This window comes from Gorilla gorilla, chromosome 2 (genome assembly GCF_029281585.2).
Source record: "Gorilla gorilla gorilla isolate KB3781 chromosome 2, NHGRI_mGorGor1-v2.1_pri, whole genome shotgun sequence".
In the NCBI taxonomy this organism is placed as follows: Eukaryota; Metazoa; Chordata; class Mammalia; order Primates; family Hominidae; genus Gorilla; species Gorilla gorilla.
This window is the reverse complement of record NC_086017.1, coordinates 183499049-183526020: the sequence shown is the minus strand read 5'-3', so window position 1 is coordinate 183526020 and position 26972 is coordinate 183499049. Positions and strand designations below refer to the sequence as shown.

Sequence of the window (26972 nt, the reverse complement as noted above, 5' to 3'; positions counted from 1 at the left end):
TGGAATAAAAAATAATTTCAGACTCAGTCAACAGAAGGTGGAAGAAGATGTAGGTAGGAGGCAAAGGGGGAGAGCCGGGAGAATCTTCTGGGTTCCTGAAAGTATACCTCTATTCATGGTCACTTGTTCACTCTCTGGACCTTTATCACCGGAATCTTTATCGACTGATTTTTTTCTTTCAGGATTTATGCTCCAGGAACAAAACACATGAAGTATAGTATGCATAGACTTTGCAGCCAAACAATTATAGAATTTACTCCTGGCTTCACCATCTAGCAGCCATGTGACAATGGGCAATTACTCAACATTAACCTCTCTAGGTCTCAGCTGATTTTGTAGAACAATCGGAATCATAAGACTACCTGCTTTGTGTGGTTGTTGACAGGATCCCATGACACAGAATATGTGAAGGGACAGTGTCTGGTACACAGGAGAGTCCAACACATCCTTTTTTTATTACTATATTTTGTTAGGATGTTTACCATCTGTGATGAGTTCCTTTAAAGTAGAGCAAGAACCTAAAACGTGTGAAGAAATCTGAATGCAGAATTCTACAGTTTTAGGGTCCCCTTCCCACCCCAATTTTGACAGTAGTTTCACCCACATCTACTTTAACGAGCATTTTAGTGACTTGCCTTTCTTAAGACTTTCCAAGGAATTCAATGTAGTTTTCAGAGAAAGAGCAGTTTTCTTTTTTGCAATCACATTTTATCAGTTTACTATAAATTAGTACATATTTTTTTTTTTTTAAGACAGAATCTTGCTCCTGTTGCCCAGGGCTGGAGTGCAATGGTGCAATCTCAGCTCACTGCAACCTCCGCCTTCTGGGTTCAGCCTCCTGAGTAGCTGGGATTACAGGCATGCCCCACCACATGCCCAGCTAATTTTGTATTTTTAGTAGAGACAGGGTTTCTCCATGTTGGTCAGGCTGGTCTCGAACTCCCGACCTCAGGTGATCTGTCCACCTTGGCCTCCCAAAGTGCTGGGATTACAGGCATGAGCCACCGCACCCAGCCCATAATTTTTAACTTGGCTGGTAAATCAGAAGTGTAGAGGTGTGAAACAGTGTGGCTTCCTAGCTCCCAGCACATTCAGTGTGGCCCAAACATTAGTCACCATCCTTGAGAGAGTGAATGGAGCACATTGGATACCAACAATTCTAGATAAGAACTCTTCTAATCTCTATGTAAAAGCATTTAGAATATAGAGATTCACTGGTTCTCTTCAAAGAGAATGAATCCAAGTCTATAACGCTTTAGAGACTGTCCAGGGTCTGAGGAATTTCATTTAGGGAGTTTCCTCCAGTGGGTCAACCCCTATCAATTGGTAGTGGCTCCCAAGGACACTGAGCTGTGTTGGGTTCTTGGTAGGGTAACAATGTATCCCCTTTGTCTGTAATAGTACTGGTTATTCCTGCGGTCGGGCATCCCATCTAGTTTGCATTTGTCCTGGATTTTTTCATTTTTTAAAAGATATATCATTAATATTTGCATTAAAGTAAACTGGGGTGAGTTTGCTGGATCTGCATTTGGTTATTTCCATCTTCTGCCATGGTCTTGTCTAGCAACATGTGAGGTCTGTGTTCAGTAAACAGAGTTCTCTCCTTAGCGCACAGTAAATCTGAAAGACGACCAGCTTTAATCTTTCTCTTTATTTCCAACACTTTCCTGGGGCAATTTAACTAAGCCCTCCTTTTCAAAGAAAGCATGCAAAAACACTTGCTAAGAAAACAAAGTGGGCGGTGGCACATGCTGCTAGGGAATGTCAAGTTTTCTGTCTTAGGTGGTATTGATGGGAGAAATATTTGGCGGCTATTTATTGTCTTCTGCAGTTCTGCTATGGCTCTTGCTGCAATCTTCAAGATGCATGAAGTCAGTAGGGTCGGTGGAAAAAGGAAAAATATTATAGGCTGGGCACGGTGGCTCACGCCTATAATCCTAGCACTTTGGGAGGCCAAGGCGGGCAAATCACTTGAGGTCAGGAGTTCGAGACCAGCTTGGCCAACATAGTGAAAACTTGTCTCTACTAAAAGTACAAAAATTAGGCAGGCGTGGTGGTGGGCACCTGTAATCCCAGATACTCAGGAGGCTGAGGCAGGAGAATCACTTGAACCCGGAAGGCAGAGGTTGCAGTGAGCCCAGATCGCGCCACTGCACTCCAGCCTGATGACAGAGCGAGACCCCGTCTCAAAAACAGCAACAACAGCAAAACCTTATAGATTATGTACATATGCAATAAGCGCAGGAAATAAAGGTTGAGTAGCCGTCCTCTAGAGGATAATCTAAACACTTTTGTTAAATGGTAACAACCTTGAATTTTGCTATAAATCTACTGAAGTTACTAATTATTTCAATAAAAACTATGTCCAGATATAATAATTTAACACATGGGACAGCAGAAGGCACATTTAAGTTTCAGTACGCAAAGCAGGTTTTTCTATTTAAATGAAACAATTGTTCTTTCAAATTAGTTGTACTCACTTTGGAGTCTATAGTCTCTTACACACGCACAAAAAGTTCATGACAGTTGTTATTGTTTTGGCTCCATTGTCAGAAGACAATCTTGGCACACAGTTGAATGAGGCCAATTTTATACCAATGCGATCACATGCTTTAAATAAAAGATCAGCTAATCTCACTAATGGATTGAGTTTTTCATCCAATTGATGGAATTGAAATAAAGCTTTTGGAAATCCTTGTTTAGTGAAATATTTTGCATTATTGAGAATGTAACTGAAATTTTTCTTAAAGGTTCTCCATTGATGTTAAATGTATTTATTTTGGGGCGACAATACAAATAAAATTTTGGAGGGACATAGTGTCATGATAAAAGCAATGTTCTTACTAAATTATGAATTCTATAAAACAGACATCCAAGCATGGAATTGTGGTACCCGTATAACTCATAATTCACCCGAAGAAGTTGTGATATACTGTCAATAAAAAAAAAAGAATTGGGCCAGAATAATCCCAGCACTTTGGGAGGTCAAAGCAGGCTGATCACCTGAGGTCAGGAGTTCGAGACTAGCCTGGCCAACATGGTGAAACCCCATCTCTACTAAAAATACAGAAATTAGCCAGGTGTTGTGGTGCACACCTGTAATCCCAGCTACTCAGTAGGCTGAGACAGGAGAATCGCTTGAACCCAGGAGGTGGAGGTTGCAGTGACATGAGATCACGCCACTGCACACTCCAGCCTAGGCAACAGCAAGACTTCGTTAAAAAAAGAAGAAGCAGAAGAATTGTCAAAATTCACAAAAATTACACAGCTATGGCTTGAGTTTGTCCCCACCAAAACTCAGGTTGAAATTTGATCCCCTATGTGGCAGTGTTGGGAGGTGAGGCCTAGTGGGAGGTGTTTGGGCCATGGGGTAGGATCTCTCACGAATGGCTTGGTGCCATTCTTACTGTAGTGAATGAGTTCTTGCTGTAGTAAGACTGATATAGTTTGGCTCTGGGTCCCCACCCAAAACTCATCTTGTAGCTCCCATAATTCCCACGTGTGGTGGGAGGAACCTGGTGGGATATAACTGAATCATGGAGGCAGGTCTTTTTCATGCTATTCTTGTGATAGTGAATAAGTCTCACAAGATCCGATGGTTTTAAAAATGGGACTTTCCCTGCACAAACTCATTCTCTTTGCCTGCCACCATCCATGTAAGATGTGACTTGTTCCTCCTTGCCATCCACCATGACTGTGAGGGACCTCCAGCCATGTGGAACTAAAAGTCCATTAAAACCCCTTTGTCTTCTCAGTCTCGGGTATGTCTTTATCAGCAGTGTGAAAACAGATTAATAAGGTAAATTAGCACCAGTAGAGTGGGGCACCACTGAAAATATACCCAAAAATGTGGAAGTGACTTTGGAACTGGGTAACAGGCAGAGGTTGGAACAGTTTTGAGGGCTCAGAAGAAGACAGGAAAGTGTGGGAAAGTTTGGAATTTCCTAGAGATTTGTTGAATGGCTTTGCCAAAAATGCTGATAGTGATATGGACAATAGAGTCCAGACTGAGGTGGTCTTAGATGGAAATGAGAAACTTGTTGGGAACTACAGCAGAAGTGACTCTTGTTACATTTTAGCAAAGAGACTGGCAGCATTTTGCCCCTGCCCTAGAGATCTGCGGGACTTTGAACTTCAGAGAGATGATTTTACGGTATCTGGCAGAAGAAATCTCTAAGCAGCAAGGCATTCAAGAGGTGACTTGGGAGTTGTTAAAGGCATTCAGTTTTATAAGGGAAGCAGAGCATGAAAGTAAAAAATTTTTAGCCGGACAATGCAATAGAGAAGAAAATCCCGTGTTCTGAGGAGAAATTCAAGCCAGCTGCAGAAATTTGCATAAGTAAAAAGGAACCGAATGTTAATCCCCAAGACAATGAGAAACATGTTTCCAGGGCATGTCAGAGGTCTTCACAACAGCCCCTCCCATGACAGGCCCAGAAGTTTAGGAGGAAAAAGTTGTTTTGTGGGCCAGGCCCAGGGTCCCTCTGCTGTGTGCAGTCTAGGAAGTTGGTGCCCTGCATCCCAGTTGCTCCAGCCATGACTAAAAGGGGCCAAGGTATAGCTCAGGCTGTTGCTTCAGAGTGTGGAAGCCTCAAGCCTTGGCAGCTTCCATGTGGTGTTGAGCCTGTGGGTACACAGAAGTCAAGAATAAAGGTTTGGGAACCTCTGCCTAGATTTCAGAAGTTGTATGGAAATGCCTGGATGTCCAAGCAGAAGTTTGCTGCAGGGTGGGGCCCTCATGGAGAACCTCTGCTAGGGCAGTGCAGAAGGGAAATATGGGGTCAGAGCCCCCACACAGAGTCCCGACTAGGGCACTGTCTAGTGGAGCTGTGAGAAGAGGGCCACTGTCCTCTAGACCCCAGAATGGTAGATCTACTGATAGCTTGCACTGTGTGCCCAGAAAACCTGCAGACACTCAACACCATCCCATGAAAGCAGCCAGGAGGGAGGCTGTACCCAGCAAAGCCACAGGGGCAGAGCTTCCCAAGACCATGGGAACCCACCTCTTGCATCAGCATGACCTGGATGTGAGACATGGAATCAAAGGAGATCATGTGGGAGCTTTAAAATTTTACTGCCCTGCTGGATTTTGGACTTGCATGGGGCCCATAGCCCCTTTGTTTTGGTCAATCTCTCCCATTTGGAACACAGCTCTATTTACCCAAAGCCTGTACCCCCATTGTATCTAGGAAGTAACTAACTTGCTTTTGATTTTACAGGCTCATAGGTGCATAGGTGGAAGGCACTTGCCTTGTCTCAGACGAGACCTTGGACTGTGAACTTTTGAGTTAATGCTGAAATGAGTTAAGGCTTTGGGGGACTGTTGGGAAGGCATGACTGGTTTTGAAATGTGAAGACATGAGATTTGAGAGGGGCCAGGGCAGAATGATACAGTTTGGCTCTGTGTCCCTTCCCAAATCTCATCTTGTAGCTCCTATAATTCCCACATGTTGTGGGGGGAACCTGATGGGATATAACTGAATCATGGGGGCAGGTCTTTCCCATGTTATTCTCGTGATAGTCAATAAGTCTCATGAGATCTGATGGTTTTAAAAATGGGAAGTTTTCCTCCACAAGCTCATTCTCTTTGCCTGCTGCCATCCATGACTTGCTCCTTCTTGCCTTCTGCCATGATTGTGAGGCCTCCCCAGCCATGTGGAACTGTAAGTCCATTAAAACCCCTTTGTCTTCCCAGTCTTGGGTATGTCTTAATCAGCAGCAGCATGAAAACGGACTAATACAAAGACTGAATCAGTTCTTGTAGGAATTGATTAGTCCCTGGGAGAGCAAGCAGACTGCCCCCTCAAGTCCTGTTTTTTTGCATGTGTCTGCTTCCTCTTTGGCCTTTGTCACCATGTTATGATGCAGCAATGAAAACCCTCACCAGAAGCCAGGGCTATGCCCTTGAACTTCTCAGACTGTATACCATAGGTAGACAGATTTCTTTCTTTATAAATTCTCCAGCCTCAAGTATTCACTTATGGCAACAGAAAATGTACTAAGACATACACAAGCCCAGAGTAATGAAACAAAAAATAAGATGTCTCAGAATGGTAGTACTCACTTTCTTTTTGCTACTCATCACTAATCAGATTTCAAAAATGCTTGTTTATTAAAATAAGTACTTTGTAATTTCTTACTGTCCTAAAATGGGATTGTAAGTGAGTTTTCTAATGTTATTGTCTTTTTCTTAAAAGCAGTTGAGGCCGGGCATGGTGGCTCACACCTGTAATCCCAGCACTTTGGGAGGCTGAGGCAGGTGGATCATGAGGTCAGGAGATCAAGACCATCCTGGCTAACACGGTGATACCCCATCTCTACGAAAAATACAAAAACAAAATTAGCTGGGCATGGTGGCAGGCGCCTGTAGTTCCAGCTACTTGGGAGGCTGAGGCAGGAGAATGTCATGAACCCGGGAGGCGGAGCTTGCAGTGAGCTGAGATCACTTCACTGCACTCCAGCCTGGGCAACAGAGTGACACTCCATCTCAAAAAAGAAAAAGAAAAAAAAAAAAAGCAGTTGAAATCTTTTATCAGAGCAGTCAACAAATGGAGTACCATAAAACCCTTAAAACCTAAAACTTTTAGTATTTGAAGCTCTTAGAAATGTACAAACTTATGAAAAACAAAGCTTGCAACAGGAAAACATTAAAATACATCTGTACAAACAAGGAGAAACTGAATAAATTACATTTGAAGACTCAAAAGCTACACTGATTCAATTTTGAAATTCTATAATTGGTATTTAAGATATCTGAAAATTGGGTTGAAATTTTTGGTGGAATAAAGCTGAGAGGCTTTTTTTTTTTTTTTTTTTTTTTGAAAAGGAGTCTCGCTCTGTAGCCCAGGCTGGAGTGTAGTGGCGTGATCTCGGCTCACTGCAAGCTCCGCCTCCAGGTTCATGCCATTCTCCTGCCTCAGCCTCCTGAGTAGCTTGGACTACAGGTGCCCACAACCACACCTGGCTAATTTTGTTTTTGTACTTTTAGTAGGGACGGGGTTTCACCATGTTAGCCAGGATGGTCTCGATCTCCTGACCTTGTGATCCTCCCCCCTCAGCCTCCCAAAGTGTTGGGATTACAGGTGTGAGCCACCATGCCCAGCCTAAGGTCTATTATTTTCTAAGATCTAAATGTGGTAAAATATTCAAAAGAATCATAGATAACTTATTTGACAAGTTTTGTCTTATAAAAATATTCGTTAAATAAAAGTCTCTAAAAAGCGACAAAGTGACAGAATCTCTAAAAATATTTGAGCTGAAGTTAAACACTTCAATATTACAAAACAGAAAATAATATCCTCCTTTTCTCAGCATTTGTTCTGAGCCTACTAGAAAGACTAATAAAAAGTGTTAAGAATTTCAAATTTATTAACTGTAAATATAATATAGAAAATGGTTGCAAGTAATTTTACTAAAAATGAAGATTAAAGTGTATCAAAAAAGCATTCATCATAGAAATACCAGTGATACAGTATTGCAGATAGATATGGCCACATAAATGATTAAAGTACGTAAATACATGCCGAGAATAATTTTCTTATTTATATTATTTTTAAACATTCAGAATATCAATATAAAGATATTTCTTTGTTTTGACTTCGTGTAGCAGTGTTTTTAGGGGGAGGCCCTAAAGGAAGATTTTCCCAAAGGTCTTCCACAACACTGTTGTTATAAGGCAAAGATTTCCATTCAGTCTTGGGAGCCAAGAGCAAGAATTGGGTATCAGATAAATGTCAATGTCACCTGAATTCTGTGTTTTCAATGGCTGTGTGACCCTTCTTTATCAGTGTCTTGCTTCCTCTATCTTTTTCTATATCTGTAGCTCCAAAAGAGCTTCAAGATGTGTAGCACTGATAGGTAAAAAGAGAAGAGAGGGAGAGACTAACCATTTCCCTTGGCACCTATAACATCTACATGGGGAACCAGTGCTGTGGCACAAGCAACCCTCCTGAAGGAAATAAACCCTGTTAAGATGCAGTTTCGTAAGGAAGACTGCTTTCCAGCTGGGCTCACTCTAAGCATTGGACCCTTGACTTGAAAGGAAGGGTCTGCAGTATTGGTCTTCTCAATTTCCAGGCCCTTTACCCCTTCTCCACTTCAGCCACGCATACCTAAGGCTTTACACTGATCCAGTGTCACCAGGAACATCTCCTCCTCTGAAATCTTGCACTTAAACATCCCATACTGTGACCACAATCTTCTGTCATTCCAGGGCTCTCAGCTGTTACTCCCTCCACACAGAATTTCTCACAGTTCTGGAGACTGGAAAGTCCAAGATCAAGGCCAATTTAATGTCTGGTGAGGGCTTGCTTTTTGGCTCATAGGTGGTGCCTTCTTGCTGTGTTCTCACATGGTGGAAGAGACAAGCTAACTCCCTGGGTTGTTTTAGGAGGACACTAATCCCAATCATGAGGACTTTGCCCTCAAGACTTAATGACCTCCCAAAGGCTCCATCTCCTAATACCTTCTACTTGGGGGTTAGGACTTTAACACATAAATGGAGGTGGGCACAAACATTCGTATCACAGCAGCTCTGTTTCTTACTCTTCACAGAATCTATTTCAAACCTTCTCCATTTTCCACAAGCCACACCAGTCCCTCATCAGATATCCATACATGTTACTTCGAATAGGGAATAAGAAGCTGCTCATTGAGAATTCTCTTGCCTCATTGTCACCACATGGAAAAGGTCCTCTGGAGTTGCACATGCCCTTTGCTCCTCTGCTCATGTCACAGCAGGAGCAGTGTCTGTCCTTCCAAAGACATCTTCTCCATCAGTGCACTGCTTCTTTTCTCCTCCCACCTCCTATGATTATCCCGTCTCCCCTGAAGCTTCATCCTTCCCCTCTCTGCTGGCATCTACCATCAGTGTTTAAGCCTGTTCAAGATCTCCTGTCATAAAAAGACTTTGCTTAATCCCTTCTATGGATTGAATTGTGGCATCCCTCTGCTACATTTAAATGTTGAAACCTAAACCCTAATATGATGATATTTGGAGATGGGACCTTTGGCAGGTAACTAGGTTTAGATGAAGTCATGAGAGTGGGGTCCTCATAACGGGATTGCTGTCCTTAAAAGAAGAGGAAGAGACCAGAACTCACCCACCCTCCACCAAATGAGGACAAAGTGAGAAGGCAGCTGTCTGCAAGCCAGAAAGAGAGCACTCACCAGACGCCAACCATGCTGGCACCTGGAGCTGGGACTTCCAGCCTCCAGAACTGTGAGAAATGCATATCACTTGTTTAAGCCACACAGTCTGTGGTATTTTGTGATGGCAGCCTGAGCTGGTTAAGACACTTCCACAGTGCCCTCCAGCTCCTATCCTATCTCTCTCCTCCCCTTTACAGCCAAACTTGTTGAAATATACAGTATCCACTTTCTCTCACTCCACTCATTATTAACCTACTGACATTGTACAATGAGAATAGCACTGAAAAAAAAAAAGGTTTAAAAAGATCACACATGGCAGCACTATGCTGGGACCAAGTTGATTTGTCCAATGGGGAAAACTCATGTTGAACAAATAATTGCCCAATAATTATTTAACTCTAGGTGAGTTATGTGCTATGGTAGAGAAGCTCTAGGTAGATGCTGTGGGAGCCTCTTTTACATTTACCCAGGCTGGTCTGGTGCATGACACTGAGAAGGGCACCCCTGGGGTAGTGACATTTATACCATAATTTAAAGGATAAGTGGCAGCTGACCAGATTGCTGAAGGGAGGAGTACGATTCCAGGCATAAAGAACAGTGTGGAAAAGGTCTGAGTTATGAAGGAACATGACATGTTTGAGGAGCTGAAGGAATGTCAGAGTGCTGGAGCCTAGAGGGCAAGAGAGAGGGTGGCCTAAGGTGGACACTGTTCTGGAGATAGACAGGGCCTTGGAGGCTATGCCAGGGACAGACAACATGATTATCCTAAAAGCAATGTACAACCAACGAAGGGTTGTAGTGGGAGAGTGAGTGAAGGGGTAGCATTTGCATTTAAGGAAGACCAGTCTGTCTGCTGGTGAGGTTGGGTTGAAGGAGACAGGATGAATAATAGGAAACATCCCTTCAATAATAATTAAGGACTTCTCAAAGGGAGAAAAGACAAATAGTGCAGTATTGTTTCCACATATGGTATGATCAAAGGGTTGGTCCGTGGAACCAATTCAGTCGCCTATGCTTGCCTACACAAGGCCCTAGTATAAAAAGTGAAAAGTCCCAGCACTGCTTAAGACAAAGTATCAGAAAGAAAGATTTCTTGACCTCAGGGCTGTGAGTCTATCTTGTGTTGGCATCAGTGAGACTCTGGTTCCTGGGCCATTCCTTTTCTATCTTCACCATGGCAGCCATCATGGGAATCAGCACGGCAGATGGTGGCGCACAGATTGAAATGGGGAAATGGAAGCATTTTCACTTTGTTTTCTGGGCCTTCATCAACCAGCAAGTGAATGTTAAGCCCTAAAGCCTTAACTGGTTTAAAACTCTCTATCATGAGCCTGAAAGATGTCTGAATGCCTTGTTTATTCACGGAGTTTGTTTTGTAGTGAGAGATGGTTAAGAGCATCCATCAGGCTAGACGGTGGTGTGAAAATCCATCCTCAGTTCTGGTTGCAGAGGAGACACCATGGCAGTTGCTGCTACATTGGGGATTTCTGGCTCTTTCCTCATCACCTTAAATTCGGGTGTCTTTTATGAGTAATCAAAAGCAGCAAAAGCCAACGCTATCAGGCCCAGTATTTTAAAACCAGAAAAAGAGATGAAAAAGAGAGGTTTGACCCTACTCAGTTTCAGGACTACATTATTCAAGGCTTAACTGAACCTGGTACTGATTTGGAAGCAGTAGTTAAGTTTCTTGATGCTTTTCTGGAACAAAACTTGATTACCGTCGATGTGCAGAAACACTCTTTGACATTCTGGTGGCTGGTGGAATGCTGGCCCCAGGTGGTACACTGGCAGATGACATCATGCGTACAGATGTCTGAGTGTTTGCAGCCCAAGAAGACCTAGAGACCACGCAAGCATTTGCTCAGGTTTTTCACAAGTTAATCAGGCACTACAAATACCTGGAGAAAGGTTGTGAAGATGAAGTAAAAAGGCTGCTGCTGTTCTGAAAGGGTTTTTCAGACTCGGAGAGGAAAAAACTGGCTATGTTGACTGGTGTTCTTCTGCCTAATGGCATCCATTCTTAATAGCCTTTATAATGAGAATTTGGTTAAAGAAGGGGTTTCAACAGCTTTTGCTGTAAAGCTCTTTAAATCATGAATAAATGAAAAAGATATCAATGCAGTAACTGCAAGGAAAGTCAGCATGGATAACAGCCTGATGGAACTTTTTCCTGCCAATAAGCAAAGCATTCAACACTTCACAAAGTATTTTACTGAGGCAGGCCTGAAAGAGCTTTCAGAATATGTTCGGAATCAGCAAACCATCAGAGCTTGCAAGGAGCTCCAGAAAGAACTTCAAGAACAGATGTCCCGTGGGGATCCATTTAAGGATATAATTTTATATGTCAAGGAGGAGATGAAAAAAAACAACATCCCGGAACCAGTTGTCATCGAAATAGTCTGGTCAAATGTAATGAGCTCTGTGGAATGGAACAAAAGAGAGGAGCTTGTAGCAGAGCAAGCCATCAAACACTTGAAGCAACACAGCCCTCTACTTGCTGCCTTTACTACTCAAGGTCAGTCTGAGCTGACTCTGTTACTGAAGATTCAGGAGTATTGTTATGACAACATTCATTTCATGAAAGCCTTCCAGAAAATAGTGGTGCTTTTTATAAAGCTGTAGTCCTGAGCAAAGAGCCCATTTTGAAGTGGTATAAAGGTACACATGTTGCAAAGGGGAAGAGCGTTTTCCTTGAGCAAATGAAAAAGTTTGGAGAGTGGCTCAAAAATGCTGAAGAAGAATCTGAATCTGAAGCTGAAGAAGGTGACTGAATTTTGAAACTACACCCTCAGTAAAGCAAACAGGAGTTGTAGATAAAATGTCCTGTCTCATGTGTCCTGGTTCTTACATCTTCCTACCTCCCTGTATCAAGCATGATATAAGGGCTTTCATGGCAAATTTTATTTTAACTGTTTCTATGGTTGCTGGAAATGTTGGGTTTAGTTTCTAAAACCATGTTTTAAGTAGCTACAGGAGATATAGATTTGAATCTAATGTTGCATTAGTCTTTTCAGTTATCTTCTACTGCCTGTATTTTCTACTGTAATAATTTAAGGCCTTCCACAATGAACAGTTCACTTTATTCCCTGGGTTTCCTATAAACAGTTTTCAAGATATGATTTAGTTAAAAAATAATTTATTATACAAATTCTGTTTGCAAATTAAATGGGAAAAGTATCCAAAGTCTCAAAGGCAATGATTTGTGTGATAATATGGCATGCCCAGGGCCCTACTCATCAATGAAAAACCCATATGTAATAATTGAATTCATTTAATATGAATCTTGAGTATGTGGACCATTGCTTGCCATTAACTTTTGTTTTGTTTTGTTTTGTTTTAACTCCAGATGTCCTAAAGCTCAATTGTTTGCTCTCTGGGTTTTATCCTTAGAGAAGCCATGGAGAACAGACTTGAAAAGTTTAGGAAATCAAAATGTGGCAGAGGTAGCAGGAAGAAGAAAGATGAGCTTTTTCCCCTTGAGAAACTTCTGCATTTAGTTTGTATCTTTCCAGGCAAAACAAATGGCTATTTTTTTTATACAACCATTTTCAAATGAACCTTAGAAAAGTCTTATCATTTAAGGTATTTTATGCACAGAATACACTTAGATTGATAGGAAAAGACTCATAAAGGAGTTTGAGTAAAGAAAATGACTGATGTACTAAACCCAGTAAAAATTGTTGAAAATGTTAAAGGTCAGCATGTTCTAATTGGGAATCTAGATATAGCTTAGATTTCCTATTGGCTTAGAGCATTTGCTATAACAAATGAAGTGCAATGACAATTATATATTCCTACTTGGTCATACTGGACTGGCTTCATTCTCTTAACATATTCTCTAATGACTCAAGCCTTTGGCTATTAACATACTCTAGTTGCCATTTTTAATTGCCATGAGCCAAATATTTCTTGTATACAATTGATCCATTTATTTTCATGGTTGCCTTTTTATTTTCAGCTTTTCTTGCTGCTACCCATCTGTGTATGTAGTGATTGGTGGTGGGGGGAGGGGGGAAATGTAGCCACACTTTTTATGGAAAGACTTTGTGTTAAAAGTGAACATTTTGAAGGTTTTTAACTGGTGAAAGAAACTAGCCTGGGATAATGCCACCAGAGACTGAGTGGAAATCGCCCCTTTCGAAGGTGCCATTCTTATGAGCCAAAAGTTTGTCGTTTAAAAGTTCATTTTGAAGGAATAACATGTCATATAATTTGAAATAAAGGTATAGTAACCTTAAAAAGAATACTATAACTTAATATTGTGAATGGGTTGAATTTGTTAAAGGAATAACTTTGATAAAGTTTTCATGCACAGGCAAATGTATTCACTAGATTTCTACATAGTGATCTGATTTTACTTCATAATTTGTAGTTCCCAAAAGACTTTTTTTAAAAAAATAAAGTCCATACTTACACTTAAAAAAGAAAGAAAGAAAATCCATCCTCCACCTCCTCATCTCAGTGAGCAATATCTACCCATTTCCTGAAGCATGAAGTCCAGGTTTATGCTGGGATTCAAAGCTCTGCCCAATCAGATCTGCTCAGACATCTACTGTTATCTCCTTTGCTCCCCTGCATGCCTTTGAACTCCAGTAATCTGAGCTATTATTTGGTCCATGTATAGGCCCTGTATTTTCTTCTTTCCTTTGCTGATTCATTCATTATGTATCTAGATAGTAGGAATGAAGTAGTGAACAAAGCTAAGTCCCTGTTTTCATAGAGTTTATGTTCTGGTGAGACAGACAGGCTATAAATATTATTCAATCATCTTTATTTTTGTGTATGTCTAATAGATCACCATTGTGAACATTTTGTAACCATCTTTCTAGATACCTCTCTATGTATACATTGCCTCCACACACACAAACATGCAGGCATGCATGCACACACACACACACATACACACACACTTTTATATAAATAGAATAAAATCGTGCACTTGCTTGTCTTCAACTCAAGAAATTATTAAAGAAATCTTTCTATGCTATTGAGTATTAATATAGATCAACCTTCTTAATGTCTGCATAGTTTTCTCTTAAATGTATAGGCTATAATTTACTTAACCCTCTCTGATAGGCCTTCATGTTATTTTCTTTCCTTCTCTATTTTTCAGCCTGAAATTCTCTTTCATTCATTAAGAGATATTCATATAACTTGAACCCTCATTTGCTTCAGCTATTTGCTCAAATATAAGAAAAACCTTTGCTAAAACTGTATGACATTGGTCTAGGCAATGATTTTTTAGATTTGATACCAAATGCTCAGATAACAACAACAACAACAAAAGACAAATATGATTACATCAAATGAAAAGTCTTCTGCACAGCAAAGAAACAATTATCACAGTGAAAAGACAACTTATGGAATGGTAGAAAATATTTGCAAGCCATATGTATTAGTCCATTCTCACACTGCTATAAAGAAATACTCAAGACTGGGCAATTTATAAAGGAAAGAGGTTTAATTGACTCACAGGTTTGCAGGGCTGGGGATGCCTCAGGAAACTTACAATCATGACAGAAGGGGAAGCAAACACATCCTTCACATAGTAGCAGGAAGGAGAAGTGCCAAGCAAAGGGGGAAAATTCCTTTATAAAACTGTCAGATCTTATGAGAACTCACTATCATGAGAACAGCATGGGGGTAACTGCCCCTATGATTTAATTAACTCCCACTGAGTCCCTCCCACAACACGTGGGGATTATGGGAACTACAATTAAAGATGAGATTTGGGTGGGGACACAGCCAAACCATATCACCATACATCTGGCAAAGGGTTAATATCCCAAATATATAAGGAACTCAAATAACCCAATAGCAATAAAACAACCCAATTTAAGAATGGTCAAAGGACACGAATAGACATTTCTCAAAAGAAGATATACAAGTGGTCAACAGATGCATTAAAAATGCTCAACATCCCTAATCATTAAAGAAATGCAAATTAAAACCACAATGAGATATTATCTCATACATGTCAGAATGGCTATTAACAAAAAGATGAAATTTAACAAGTGTTGGCAAGAATGTGCAGAAAAAGGAACCCTTGCACCCTGTTGGTGGAAATGTAAATTACCACTGCTACTATGGAAAACAGTATGGAGTTTCTCAAAAACTACAAATAGAATTGTCATATGATCCAGCAATCCCACTTCTGGGTATATAGCCAAAGGATTTGAAATCAGTATGTTAAAGAAATATCTGCACTCCCATGTTTATTGCAGCATTATTCACAATAGCCCAGTTATGGAATCAAATTAAGTATCCATCAACAGATGAATGGATTTTAAAAATGTGTTATAAACACAGGATGGAATATTACTCAGTCTTGAAAAGGGGAAATTATGTCCTTTGTGACAACATGTATGAACCTGGAGTACATTGTGCTAAATGAAATGAGCCAGGCACAAAAAGGAAATACTGCATGATCTCACTTACATGTGGAAGCTAAAAAATTGAATACATAGAAGTTGAGTACAGAATGGTGCTTACTTGAGTCTGGGGAGTGGGAGGAATGGCATATGTTGGTCAAAAAACACAATGTTCAGTTAGACCTGAGGAGTAAGTGATAAATATTTGAGGTGATTGATAGATATTTCAATGAGTTTGAGTCAGTAATTCCACATGGTATACATATATCATTTTGTACCCCATAAATACATACAATTATAACTTGTCACTATCCAATTTGAAAAAGAGAGAAGACTTCTGTAAGCAGCCTGTGTAATATAGTGCCTTCCTTGTCCCCTTATCTTGTTTTATTTTCTTTCAAAGTACAGACCTGAAGGAACTGAGTGTTCAAGCCATATGACTGTCTACTACTGATGAATCAAAGGGCATTTCAGACTGAAAAATTTTGAAGGAAAATGTGAAAGGCCACTGAGCTGATTGTGGAGGAGCTGAGACTAGATAGCAGAGCTTCTGACTCTTAGTCAAGGTTTTTTTCTGCCTTAAACAAATTATTTTGAAAGGGAAGAAATTTATCTCCTTCAGTTAATGCTTTGCTGTCTTCCCCTTAGAATCTAGACAGTACTCATCAATCTTTGATCTGCATATGGGTCACCTGGGGATTTTGTTAAATGCAGAGTCTCATTCGGAGGGTCTGGGGTGGGTGGGAGATACTGTATGTCTAACAAGATCCCATGTGTTATTCAATGCGGCCAGTGTATGGATCACTTTTGGAGTCGCAAGAATCCAGAAATTCCTACATGGCTAAAATTTTAGGAAGATTCCTCAACTCCAGCTGCTTTGCCTCTCTTGGGCTCTACTTTCTTTCTTCCTTCCCCATTGTTCCCTGGATTGCTTCATCTCTTTCATTTCAAGTTTGCTCTTCCTATTTAAATGATTCTCTGGGCTTCTGTCTCTGAATCAGGGTTTTGCTCCTATGTGCTTGCCACAAATATGGTCATTTACAATGATATCTTTATCACCCGTCATTGGGTTCACATTAGAATTGCCTGGGGAGATTGTAAAAAAAACACTGATGCTAGGATCACCAAACCAATTAAATAAAAGTTTCTAAAGAGAGTGTCCAGGCATAAATAATTTGAACATTCTGAGTGGTTCCCATATGCAGCCAGGATTAAGAACCTCTAAATTCCAGATAAATTGCAAATATTGCCAGTAGCTGAATTCTCTCAACTGAGCTCCCTCCATGAGCTTCTTTCAAGTTACATGCCAGTAACACGGTAAGATTCCTCAGTCTTGATTGGGATTCATATTCTGAGATTATCATTTACTAATTTTTTAGGAAAGAAATACAATTCAAGAATTGGAAATCTGGATGCTACATCGTTACAAAAGGCTTACCCCACAACACTGTGAGTGTACTAAATGGCATTGAATTATACACTTTAATTTTGTGTTATAGGAATTTAACATCAATAAAAAAGGCAAAAGAAAGAAAAAGAAAGAAAGAAAGAAGAAAGAAAGGGAGGAAGGAAGGAAGGTAGGAAGGAAGGAAGGAGAGAAGAAAGAGGGAAGGAAGGAAGGAAGGAAAGGAGAAAGCAAGCAAGCTGACCAATACTTCATACTTTTCCTGGGAACAATTTCAAAATTCTCAATACACGAAATGATGATTAGAATTAAGTCTGTGTAGATGATGTGCCTTAGGGCATCTGTCTGTGCCGTGAGCAGAGGACTGCTCCTACCAAAGGCCATTGTCAAAACAACTGACCCTAGCAGCCATTTTGTACTATGAAAATTTGTTCTTTCTAGCTGCACGTGGTTGAACCAGGGATAGTCATATGACCCAAGAGTAGTTCATTCACAGGCAAATGACTTGGGCCAATTATCTCTTGATATTTTGAACTCATATACTCAGAAACCAAGGTGCGCTGGTATTGAGCATCCTACTTTTGAAATCATGTGGAGTCAGGGCTGACGTTAAAAAATTTAAGCCATGTACAAGCCAAGTTTTAAGGGACCAGAAGGTATGAATAAGCAAAGAAAACAAGAGAACAAGAGAGAAGTCTACTTAACTAGCATGAAAGTAACTCTGGGAGACAGGCGATCATAACTAGAAGCCCAGTCCTGGGTCCATACAGATAACACACCAAGATCAAACAAAATCTCCCGTGTTGTGGACTAATCTTGGATTATCATTCCCAGAGAACCATGGAGAGTGGGAGTGAAGCATGGACATCTTAAGATTGTCTGCAGTTATTTCAAAGACTTCAAGGAAAAATATCTCGCTCAGTGTGATCCATCTCAACTAAGGTATGCCCAGGTCAGTTCTTTTCTTCTGACTCCTTCAGGATCATGTCTGAACTCCTCAGTGAGGTACATGTGGCCTCCCATGACCTGAAGTCCCTTGAATCAATTCTTCTACTGCATTTCCTCCTTCCTCAGCCTCCTATTTGTCATCTTCCAAGTTGAATACTGGTAATTCCTCCGTGGAACATCTCCTTCCCTTCTTCATCCCCTCGCTGGGCTCTACCTTCCATGAACTTTAATCCAAGCAGAATGGGATAAGCAACACTTATTCCATATTTGCTGAGTGTTTACTTATTCTTTAAGACATATCTCAAGAACTGCTTCCTAAAATTCATCACCAACATCACCTTCCCAACTTTGGTGAGGGACCCTTTCTCTAGGATACAATGATACAAACACCTAGATCATTCCCATTGCATTTATCATGCAGAGGTATTTAACTGATTAGTATGTCTAGCTTCACCACCAGAATGTAAACCCAGTGATCAGGGGTTTTCCTCCCTAATTTTTCCTCCTCTGCTTGCCACAGAGAAGTGCTCCACATATATTTGCGAAACGATTGAGGAAACACAGGCCAAAGTAATCAGGATATTTAAATTGTGTAACAATACTAGAAGAATCTCCGTATGGTGCAGTCTTAGAAAAATACAACTGACTTTTAATGTCTTTTCATGACTAGTATACCCTAAATCTCATAGAGAAAAGAGTCTCCAGTTTCATCTCTTAATTAAAAATTGAGCTTTGTTACTGATATCATCCTTTTCACAGCACTTTGACACTTTCTCTCTTAACTATTCTATAATGACCTTGAGAAGTAGAATCCTTCCTTATAATGAAAGTAAAACCCAGCACAGCTCTGTAAGGTGATGTGACTTGCTGACAGTTATACAGGTCAGGATTAGAATCTGAGATTAGAGCTTGGTTGTAACAAAAGATGCTCATAATCTAGGGATCAGTTTTATTGACTTCAAATGCTAAGCTGTATACTCAGGGAGAAAAATGCCTGAGTTCCACCTTACAGGGCAGAATCTGAGGAGAAAAGAACCAGGGGCAAGTGGAGAGAGCTGATGTAACTCTGCCATGCCATCATTTTCTCCTGATTCTCTCTTACCCCTTTGCTACCCACCAGAATGGAATGAAAAGATGTTTCAATTATGCAATGATGAGTTTCAGTTCAAATGTATTCAAATCCATAAATGTTTATGGATACCTCAATCTAAAACCTTATGTTAAGTGTTGTGGGAAGCAAAAAGATAAATGGGGCATTCTTTGCCATCTAGGGCCTCAATATTTAATGAAGATGGTGGATAATTAGATACACAAAAGAATATCATATGGCAAGCATTATTCCTATATAAATTTACTTATTCAGTAAGTATTTACTGAGAACCCACAATGTTCCAGGAATGTTCTAGGTACTAGGGATATGGTGGTGAAAAGACAAAGTTTGTGTTCTTGTGGTTTTCTTTTTATTGAAGAAGACAGACCAGCAATTAAATATATAAAGCAATTTAAGGTATCTGTACCTGCTGTAAAAACATGATTTCTATATATGTTAAAAATCACTAAAAATATAATTACTTTAATATGTACAGTAAAAGCATTTGACAGAAATTAATATCTATTCATGATAAAAATTCTCTGCACTCTAGGAATAAAAGGGACTTTCCTTAACTCGGTAAAGGACATCTATGTCATGCTTAATTGTAAACATACAGATAACTTCATACTTAATGGTAAAAGAGTAATACTTTCCCCTCTAAGATTGGGAATGAGGTGAGGATGTCTTATCTCACCACTTTTAGTCAGTATTATATTGGGCATTTTAGCCTGTGCACTAATGCAAGAAAAAATATATGCAGCAGGCAGATTGGAAAAAAAGAAGTAAAACTGTTTATTCCCAGATAGCATGATCTTCTATGCAGAAAATCTCAAAGAATTTACCAGAAAAAAGATAAGAAAATTAATAAGTGAGGTTATCAACATAGTAGGATACAAGGCCAATATCCAAAAATCAAATGTATTTCTCTACACCGACAATGAACAATTACATAATGAAAGAACAAAAATATAATTTAGCATAAAAATACATTAAATACTTAGGGAAAAATTTAACAAAATGTGTGAAGGATTTGTATCCAGAAAACTATAAAACAATAATGGGAAAAATTAAAGAAAATCCAGTTAAGTGGAGGGACATACCATGATCATGGGTCAGAAGATTTAATATTGTTAAGATGTAAATTCTCCCTTAAGTGATCTATAGATACAATGCAATCTCAGTCTAAATATCTGCAGTGGTTTTTTTTGTAGAAATTAACAGCAGGTTGTACAATTTATATAGAGATGTAAATTTTCTAGAATATCCAAAATAAGTTGAAAAAATAGAATTTTAAAACTCACATTTTCTGATTTTATGACTTACACTAAATTGACATTAATCAAGACAACGTCCTGTCAGTATAAAAATGGACATGTAGAACAATGGTACAGAATACGGAATTCAAAAATAGATCCACACATACATGAATGATTTTGAACAAAGATGCCAAGACAATTTTGACGAATAAAGAATAATCTTTTTGTCCGGGCGCAGTGGCTCACTCCTGTAATCCCAGCACTTTGGGAGGCTGAGGGGGGTGGATCACTTGAGGTGACGAGTTCGAGACCAGCCTGGCCAACATGGAAAAACCCCATCTCTACTGAAAATACAAACATTAGCTGAGTGTGGTGGCGGGTGCCTGTAATCCCAGTTACAGCTACTTGTTAGGCTGAGGCAGGAGAATTGCTTGAACTTGGGAGGCAGAGGCTGCAGTGAGCTGAGAGCATGTCACTGCACTTCAGTCTGGGTGACAGAGTGAGACTACATGGTGAAACCCCGTCTGTACTAAAAATACAAAAAATTAGCCAGGCGTGGTGGTGGGCGCCTGTAGTCCCAGCTACTTGGGAGGCTGAGAGAGAAGAATGGCGTTAACGTGGGAGGCGGAGCTTGCAGTGAGCCGAGATTGCACCACTGTACTCCAGCCTGGGTGACAGAGCGAGACTCCATCTCAAAAAAAATAAAAATAAAATAATAATAATAATAATAATTTTTTCATCAAATGGTGCTGGAATAATTGGACTTTGATATGAAAAACAAAAACCAAACAAAAAACCGTGACACTTGTCTCACAACACATCGAAAAATAAAGTGATTGAATTATTTAACTACTATAGACAAAATATAGATATTTATAAATAAAATAATATCTAGAATATGGAAATATTTACAGCTCAGTAATCAGTCAAAAGTTTTCTTCAAATATCCAAAAGATTTCAACAGAGATTTCATGAAGAAGGGATAAGGCTGGATTAAAATAATACAAAGTATATTCTCTGACCATGATGAAATTAATAAGAAATCAGAAATCAATACCATAAAGAAATTTGATAAATTCACAAATATGTAGAAATTAAACACATTCTTAAATAAAACAATGGGTCAAAAAAGAAATCACAGGGAAATTTAAAAATACTTTGAAATGAATAAAAATAAAAATTTGACATAGGAAAGAATTCAAGTTATACAGAGCAGGTTCTCTAAACACAACAGAATTGAATTAGAAATCAATAACAGAAAAATCTGTGGAAAATCCCAATATATTTGGAAATTAGATAACATACATCCAAATAACCCATAGATCAAAGAAGAAATTCAAAGAGAAATTACAAAGCATTTCAAACTAAAAAACAAGGTAAGCACATTTCAAAATTTGTGGGATGCCACTGAAGCAGTATATAGAGGAAGATGTATAGTCTAAAATACCTATACTTGACCAAAGAAAGGTCTAAATTATGACCTCAGCTTCGACCTAGGAAACTAGAGAAAAGGGCAAATTAAACTTAAAGTCAGTGGAATAAATGAAATAGTAAAGATCAAAACAGGAATTAAACAACAATTAAAAAAAACAGAGAAACTCAGTGAAACTATAATTCCTTGAGGAAATCCAAAAAGTTGAAAAGTTTCTAGTCATACCGATTAGGATAAAAAGAGAGGGCACAAGTCCTCAGTAGGCTTCCAGATGCTTGCTCTTAGCCACCATGCCACTCACCTCAAACCTAAAATTTAAGAAATAAAATAGGAAATCTGGTATCCAGGAGCCATGGACACCTTTGGAGAACTGGAAGCAAATAAAGACTAACCTTGTCATAAGCAAAATAGATAAATCAGAACTAACCTCCAGAACTCACATTGTTTGTGATATTCTGTCCTCAAATCTTCAGCTTGTGAAATATAAGGCTTGTAATCATATGACTGTTCCCCAAGACCTCTTCTGCTTATGATTATCAAATGATGTATGTTTGCTGTTTCACAATAATATCTCACTACTCTAACAGCCCATTTTTAAATCTACTGTTACCTTGCAGGCACAGAAAAGTAGAGAACAAATTGGAGAAGAAGGGAAAAAAAACAGTAGGATTTCGAAATGAGGTGAGGGGAAGCTGGATGCTGCTGCTGACTGTAAAATCATCACCCTGGTCTCAGGTGACTCACATGGGCTCCTGCTTTTTTTGCAGTAATTAGTGCATGAAAGAAAATGCATCATCATCTTTAGGCATCACCCACACTTGGATGATCTTGTGGAAGACAATATTTATAAAAATTGTACTAATCGCTCATGTCAAGATTAGGGGTATAGTTTAGGAATATTAGAAAAGACATCCAGTAATGAAATAGTAATGAAGTGAGTAGAGTGTTTGAGCATGAAGATCCTGCTCTCTTTCAGTACAAAAACAGGCTACCCACTTTGGACACTAGTGACGCGGGAGCAACAGAAGAAACAGAGAAGGTACTGGCCAGATAAGATTGAAAATGACACTGGTGGCTCAAGGATAGCCTTGTTTTTTTAGTTCAATAGTAACAACTCAGCCTTTCATAACTCAGGAGGAAAACAGATCCAAGCACAGGCCCCCTGATCTTGATGTGGCTTACATTTCAATTCAGGCAGAATTTGTAACTTCACTGGGTGGTGTTAATGAAACACAGGGCACATTGACTCATTTCTGCTTGACATTTAATTTGCTTCATGATTCCTAGCATATTCTGCTGTCTGCTGGTACAGATGTTTTCAAGATGGGTAGAACATCCAAAAGGTGTTGTATTGTTAAAAGAGGTGATAATACTGAGAGGAAAGCACTGGGAGGAAAAAGTGTAAGATCTATGTTCTGTGGAAAGGAATTTGTGTTTTTTCAAAGAACTTAGAACTACCATTCAACCAAGCAATCCCATTACTGGGTATATTCCCAAAGGAATATAATTTATTCTACCAAAAAGTCATATGTATGCATGTGTTCCTCACAGCACTATTCACAATATCAAAGACATCAAATCAACCTAGATACCCATCAGTAGTGGACTGGACAAAGCAAATTTGGTACACATATACCCTGGAATTCTATGCAGCCATAAAAAGGAATGAATTCTGGCCTTTGCAGCAACATGGATGTAGGTGGAGGCCATTATCCTAAGTGAATTAGTGCAGGAACAGAAAACCAAGTGCTGCATGTTCTCACTCATAAATGGGAGCTAAACTCCTTAAGTACACATGGACACAAAGGTGAGAAAACAGATACTAAGGATTACTAGAGTGGGGAGAGAGAGAGAGAGGGATAAGTGTTGAAAAACTACCTATTGGCATTCTATGAGGCCAATAATACCCTGATATCAAAACCACCCAAATACACATCATAGAAATAAAACTACAGGCCAATATCCCTGATAATCATTGATGCAAAAACCCTCAACAAAATACTAGCAAACTGAATTCAACAACACATTAAAAAGTTCATTCATCATGAACTTATTTATTCCAGGGATGCATTCCAGGGATTTATTCCAGAGATGCAAGGATGGTTCAACATATGCAAATCAATAAATGTGGTACATCATATAAAAGAATGAAGGACAAACATCATATGATTATTTCAATTGATGCTGAAAAAGCATTTGATAAAATTTGACATCGCTTCATGGTAAAAACCCTCAAAAAAACTGGGTATAGAAGGAATATACCTTAACATAATAAAAGCCATATATGACAGATCTACAGCTAGTATCATACTGAATGGGGAAGAACTGAAAGCCTTTCCTCTTATATCTGGAACACAACAAGAATGCCCACTTTTGCCACTGTTATTCAACATAGTAGTGGAAGTCCTCACTACAGCAACCAGACAAGAAAAAGATATAAAGTGTTTCAAAATTGGAAAGGAAAATGTCAAATTATCCTTGCTTGCAGATGAAATGATCTTATATTTGGAAAAACCTAAAGACTTCACCAAAAAATTATTAGATCTGATTAAACAAATTCAGTGAAGTTGCAGGATACAAGATCAACTTACAAAAATCAGTAGCATTTATATAAACAAACAGCAAAAAATCTGAAAAACAAATCAATAAAGTAATCTCACTTACAATAGTTACAAAATAAAATAAAATACCTAGGAATTAACTGAAGCAAAGAAGTAAAAGTTCTCTACAATGAAAACTATAAAACACTGATGAAAGAAATTGAAGGGACACCAAAAAATGGAAAGATAGTCCATGTTCATGGATTGGAAGAATCAATATTATTAAAATGTTTGTACTACCCAAAGCAGTGTACAGATTCAATGCAATCCCTATCAAAATACCAATTACATTCAACACAGACATAAATAAAACAATCCTAAAATTTATATAGAATCACAAAAGACCCAGAATAGCCAAACTATTCTGAGCGAAAGAACAAGCTGGAGAAGTCATGTTACCTGACTTTATACTACAGGTAGAGCTATAGTAACCAAAACAGCATGGTACTGGCACAAAAACAGACACATAGACCAATGGAACAGAATAGAGAACCCAGAAACAAATCCACACACCTAGAGTGAACTCATTTTTTTTTTTTTTTTTTTTGAGATGGAGTCTCACTCTGTCGCCCAGGCTGGAGTGCAGTGGCATGATCTCGGCTCACTGCAAGCTCTGCCTCCCAGGAGTGAACTCATTTTTAATAAAGCTGTCAAGAACATACACTGGGGAAAAGACAGTCTCTTCAATATATGATGCTGGAAAAACTGGATATCCATATGCAGAAGAATGAAACTAGACCCCATCTCTCACCATATAAAAACATCAAATCAAAGAGGATTAACAACTTGAATGTAAGACCTCAAACTATGAAACTATTAAAAGAAAACATTGGGGAAACTCGCCAGGACTTTAGAGTAGGTAAGGATTTCTTGAATAAGACCCCACAAGCACAGGCTGTTGCCTGTGCAACAATGAACAATGTGCAACAATGACAATGTCAAAAATGAACAAATGGGATCATATCAAGTTAAAAAGCTTCTGCCCACCAATGGAAACAACCAATGAAGTGAAGAGACAACCCATAGAATGCGAGGAAGTGTTTTCAAGCTACTAATCTGACAAAGTATTAATAACCAGAATATATAAGGAGTTCAAACAACTCTTAGAAAAAAAATCTAATGGCCAGGCGCGGTGGCTCATGCCTGTAATCCTAGCACTTTGGGAGGCTGAGGTGGGCAGATCACGAGGTCAGGAGATTGAGACCATCCTGGCTAACACGGTGAAACCCTGTCTCTGCTAAAAATACAAAAAATTAGCCGAGCGTGGTGGCGGGCGCCTGTAGTCCCAGCTACTCAGGAGGCTGAGGCAAGAGAATGGCGTGAACCCGGGAGGTGGAGCTTGCAGTGAGCTGAGATGGTGCCACTGCACTTCAGCCTGGGTGACAGAGCGAGACTCCGTCTAAAAAAAAAAAAAGTTCTAATAATCTGATTAAAAATGGGCGAAAGATTTGAATAGACATTTCTCAAAAGAAGACATACAAATGGCAAACAGGTATATGAAAAGGTGCTCAACATTATTGATCATCAGAGAAATCCAAATCAAAACTACAATGAGATATTATCTCACCCCAATTAAAAGGGCTTTTATCCAAAAAACAAGCAATAGCAAATGCTGGCAAGGATCTGGAGAAAAGGGAACCCTCATACACTGTTAGTGGGAATGTAAATTAGTACAACCAACAGGGAAAACAGTTTGGAGACTCCTCAAAAAGCTAAAAGTAGAGCTACCATATGATTTAGAAATCCCACTGCTAGGTGTATACTCACAAGAAAGGAAATCAGTATATCAAAGAGATCTCTGCACTCCCTTGTTTATTGCAGCACTACTCACAATAGCCAAAATTTGGAAGCAACCTAAGTGTCCATCAACAGATGAACGGAAAATAAAATGTAGTACATATAAACAGTATTATTCAGCCATAAAAAAAGAAAGAGATCTTGTCATTTTCAACAACATGATTGGAACTGGAGATCATTGTGTTATGTGAAATAAGCCAGGAACAGAAATATAAACTTCATATGTTCTCACCTATTTGTGGGAGCTAAACATTAAAACAATGAACTCATGGAGATAGTAGAAGAATTGATACTGGAGGCTGGGAAGGACTGTGGGGTGGGGGGAGGAAGTGGGGATGCCTAATGGGTACAAAAACGTAGAGAAAGAACCAGTATTTCATAGCACAAAAGGGTGACCATAGTCAATAATTTAATTGTACAGTTTAAAGTAACTAAAAGAGTATAACTGGATTGTTTGTAACACAAAGGATAAATGCTTAAGGTGATGGATACTCCATTTACTCTGGTGTGATTATTATGCATTGCATGCTTGTCTCAAAATACCTCATGTACTACATAAACATATACACCTATTATGTACCCACAAAAAGGAAAGAGAAAAAGAAATATTACCCTCTTGGGTACTATGCTCACTACCTGGGTGGCAGGATTATTCATACCCCAAACCTCAGCATCACACAATATTAACAAGCTTGCACATGTACTCATAAAATAATTTTTGAAAAATCTGGGTTCTGTGCAAATTCAACCTTTCAACACTAGTTATGATTCTTCTAATCATAAGAGGTCATGCTTTCAGTGTCTATTGTGATTTTGGTCTCCTTAAATTTAATATGCCTAGCAAAAAATCCAAGAAAGAAATATGAAGACTCAAGTAATTTCTGGTTAACATCTACATAAGAAAGACACAGTATTTTCCT

General features: G+C 39.2%; 1 pseudogene; it reads left to right on the top strand.

The window, feature by feature from the left end:
- Window positions 1-10618: 10618 nt before the first annotated feature.
- On the top strand, window positions 10619-11969 carry LOC101129133 (eIF5-mimic protein 2-like; annotated as a pseudogene).
- Window positions 11970-26972: the final 15003 nt, after the last annotated feature.